Raw genomic sequence first — 4,492 nt, 5'->3', positions numbered from 1 at the left:
AGAACAGGGCCAACGACGAATGAAGAGAATCGTTCAACGTGACAGAAGTGCAACCTATAACACTAACGTGCCGTGAAACACGCTAATGTCATCCTCTGAGAGGATTTCAATGTTCGACTGTGCGTGTGTGTAGTGAAAAAGGGTATCGGACTATAATTTCGAATTTTGTGATGTTGACAGCAAAACCAAACGGTCCTTAACCTTGGGAATTAACGGAAGTGGTAAAATTAGAAGTGAATGAAAAAAATGAACGGTCGCCAGCCTAATTAGACACATTAATTTGGAAATATATATTTGAGAAAATTGAATATTATTTATTGAAGTTACTTTTGTTGAGATTTCCCTTTGAATAGCAAACAGGATACAAACTGACACAGAGCACTCTGTACTGTATGTAGCAGCAGTTACCAATAACACACACACACACCAGTAAATTATGGGGAACAAAATTGCACCGGGCTCATACTAATGACGGCCGCAATCAATAGCACTAAAAAACTAAAAAGACTAAACTCCTCCCGAAGAAGCCATGAAGGCCCGAAGATACCCACCGGCCGCCGTGTCATCCTCGGCCCACAGGCGTCACTGGATGCAGATACGGAGGGGCATGTGGTCAGCACACCGATCTCCCGGCCGTATGTCAGTTTCCGAGACAGGAGACGCTACTTCTCAATCAAGTAGCTCCTCAGTTTGCCTCACAAGGGCTGAGTGCACCCCGCTTGCCAACAGCGCTCGGCAGACCGGATGGTCACCCATTCAAGTGCTAGCCCAACCCGACAGCGCTTAACTTAGGTGATCTGACGGGAACCGGTGTTACCACTGCGGCAACGCCGTTGGCCATCCATAGCATTACTTAATAAAACTACTGAAACATCACTGCATGAAGTGCAGAACTGATTTTGGACGTGAGGGGCTTCTATCTCGAATGACATGAATAATACAAATATAGATGAATAACATCTTTAATACACTGTTTCAGCTCCTCTACATACAGCAGTTTTCCTTAGTAACGGGATAGTTCATTTTTTTCTTTTTAGGAGGACAAACCTACCTTTTACATCGCGCCATGCCACTTTCGTTGCGGAGGGATTTTCCTACAGCACTTACATGTTACAAATACAAATGCACTAAGTAAGAACCAGCTTTTAACAAACGTACTTCTTTCAGAAAGATATTCGTATTATAATAATTTAAAATTTTAACATATTCTTTTGCTTTTGTTCATATATACATTACAGAACTATAATTTTCTTGCCATACATCAAAGAGTTCAAACAACACAGAATGTACACTCGAGTTACTTAAAATAAACCTACTCCTAAACAAAACATTTCGCAAATTGCTGCAGATTTCAATGCTGGGTCATCAACAAGTGTCAGCGTGCGAACCATTCAACGATATATCATCGATATGGGCTTTCGCAGCCGGCCGTTGTGGCAGTGCGGTTTTAGGCGCTGCAGTCTGGAACCGCGTGACCGCTACGGTCGCAGGTTCGAATCCTGCCTCGGGCATGGATGTGTGTGATGTCCTTAGGTTAGTTAGGTTCAAGTAGTTCTAAGTTCTAGGGGACTGATGACCTCAGATGTTAAGTCCCATAGTGCTCAGAGCCATTGGAACCATTTTTTCACAGCCGAAGGCCCACTTGTGTGCCCTTCATGACTGCATGACACAAAGCTTTACGAGTCGCCTGGGCCCATCTTCATCGACATTTGACTGTTTACGACTGGAAACATTTTGCCTGGTCGGACGAGTATCGTTCAAATTGTGTCAACAGGATAGACGATTACGGGTATGGAGACAACCTCATGAATCTATCGACCTTTATGTCAGCAAGGGAGCTGTTCAAACTGTAATGGTATGGGGTGTGTGCAGTTGGAGTGATATGGGACCATTGGTAGTCTAGATACGACTCTGACAGGTACACGTACGTAAGCATTCTGTCTGATCACGTGCATCCATTCATGTCCATTGCGCATTACGACGGACTTGCGCAATTCCAGCAGGACAGTGCGACACCCCACACGTCCAGAATTGCTACAGAGTGGCTCCAGGAACACTCTTCTGAGATTAAACACTTTCGCTGGCCACCCAACTCCCCAGACATGAACATTATTAAGCATATCTGGGATGCCTTGCAATGTGCTGTTCAGAAGAAATCTCCACCCCTCCGTACTCTTACGGATTTATGGACAGTCCTGAAAGCTTCATGTTGTTAGTTCCTTCCGGAACTATTTCAGACATCAGTCGAGTACATGTCGCATCGTGTTGCGGCACTTCTGCGTGGTAGCCGGAGGTTTTATGCGATATTAGGCAGGTGTACCAATTTCTTTGCCTCTTCGGTGTATAAGTACCACTGGTGAATGGAAATATTCCCATAGCTTGCTACCAAAGAATAGAATATCTATGCACCATGCTATATTTGGAATCGCCATCATGCGTGTGAACGAATCTTGAAATGACAGTCAATCTTTTCCTGAGGAAACTTTCAAATATACTAGTCGCGCAAAGGGAAAAGACGAAATGGTTTCTGTTAAATGGGATAAAATGGAGCATACCACTCTACGAGCGTAGTGTGAAGAGCTCTCGATGTGGCAGTGAAACATAGGCCATCTCGTAGAAAAAGCAGCTGTCCTCTTTCAGGTGAACAGACTTGGTGTAACGTTATGCACTGAGTAGAGTCGATTACAGAAGTGTGATTCTGAAAAGTCTACGAGGGGTAGTCGTTAAGTTTTAATTTCTCCTCAAAACAATAAACTTCCATAATTATTATCGCTTGTTTACAGGCAAGTGTCTTCAGCTCTGATTCACATTAATATCTCCGCCTCACAGTACCGTATCACTCCGACAGAGGAACTAAAACAAGAGCATCCGGTCCATTCATAAATTGGAGTATCGTGTATTGACTGTTTTCTGCGTATAAAGGGGAACAACGATGCGCAATCTTTGGCTCTGAGCACTATGGGACTTAACAGCTGAGCTCATCAGTCCCCTAGAACTTAGAACTACTTAAACCTAACCTCACCTAAGAACATCACACACAGGATTCGAACCTGCGACCGTAGCGGTCGCGCGGTTCCAGACTGAAGCGCCTAGAACCGCTCGGCCACTCTGGCCAGCGCGCAATCTTTGCTGGGTTGTTGGAAGTGTTAGGCAACAATGCACCACTGTATGACATGATGACAGGGCAGTGCAGACCGAGGCAACAGGACAAGTGCTGCAGCTTCCTCAGACCAATCTATATACATACTGCTTGCCAAAATGAATGAAGTACCCAGAAGACGCGGTGGATGGCAGCGTGCAGACCATGGGTGCGTATGTAAATGATTGAAGTTGCAATTCTCTGTGACAGGCAGAACGTCCACTAGACTGCATTCCTACATCTACATCTACATCCATACTCCGCAAGCTACCTGACGGTATGTGGCGGAAAGTACCTTGTGTACCTCCATCGGTTCTCACTTCTATTCCAGTCTCGTATTGTTGGTGGAAAGAAAGAGTGTTGTATGCTTCTGTGTGGGCTCTAATGTTTCTGATTTTATCCCCATGGTCTCTTCGCGAGACACACATAGGAGGGAGCAATATACTGCTTGACTCCTCGGTGAAGGTATGTTCTCGAAACTCCAACAAAAGCCCGTACCGAGCTACTGAGCGGCTCTCTTGCAGAGCCTTCCACTGGAGTTTATCTATCATTTCCGTAACGCTTTCGCGATTACTAAATGATCCTGTAGCGAAGCGCGCTGCTCTCCGTTGGATCTTCTCTATCTCTTCTATCAACCCTATCTGGTACGGATCCCACACCGGTGAGCAGGATTCAAGCATTTGACGGGCAAGTGTACTGTAACCTACTTCCTTTGTTTGCGGACTGCATTTCCTTAGGATTCTTCCAATGAATCTCAGTCTGGCATCTCCTTTACCGACAATTAATTTTATATGGACATTCCATTTTAAATCACTCCTAATGCGTACTCCCAGATAATTTATGGAATTAACTGCTTCCAGTTGCTGACCTGCTTGACTTGCTGTATTGTAGCTAAATGATAAAGGATCTTTTTTTCTATGTATTCGCAGAACATTACACTTGTCTACATTGAGATTCAATTGCCATTCCCTGCACCAAGCGTCAATTCGTTGCAGATCCTCCTGCATTTCAGTATAATTTTCCATTGTTATAACCTCTCGATATACTACAGCATCATCTGCAAAAAAGCCCTCAGTGGATTTCCGATGTTATTCACAAGGTCGCTTATATACACTCCTGGAAATGGAAAAAAGAACACATTGACACCGGTGTGTCAGACCCACCATACTTGCTCCGGACACTGCGAGAGGGCTGTACAAGCAATGATCACACGCACGGCACAGCGGACACACCAGGAACCGCGGTGTTGGCCGTCGAATGGCGCTAGCTGCGCAGCATTTGTGCACCGCCGCCGTCAGTGTCAGCCAGTTTGCCGTGGCATACGGAGCTCCATCGCAGTCTTTAACACTGGTA

The 4,492-nt window shown here is 45.1% G+C and overlaps 1 pseudogene; it reads right to left on the bottom strand.

Moving 5' to 3' along the window:
* Positions 1-720: 720 nt before the first annotated feature.
* On the bottom strand, positions 721-838 carry LOC126413639 (5S ribosomal RNA; annotated as a pseudogene).
* Between the last annotated feature and the right edge of the window lie 3,654 nt (positions 839-4,492).

The sequence above is a fragment of the Schistocerca serialis genome, chromosome 7 (assembly GCF_023864345.2).
Source record: "Schistocerca serialis cubense isolate TAMUIC-IGC-003099 chromosome 7, iqSchSeri2.2, whole genome shotgun sequence".
Classification (NCBI taxonomy): domain Eukaryota; kingdom Metazoa; phylum Arthropoda; class Insecta; order Orthoptera; family Acrididae; genus Schistocerca; species Schistocerca serialis.
Note: the sequence above shows the minus strand (reverse complement) of the source record. Positions and strands in the feature narration are given on the sequence as shown.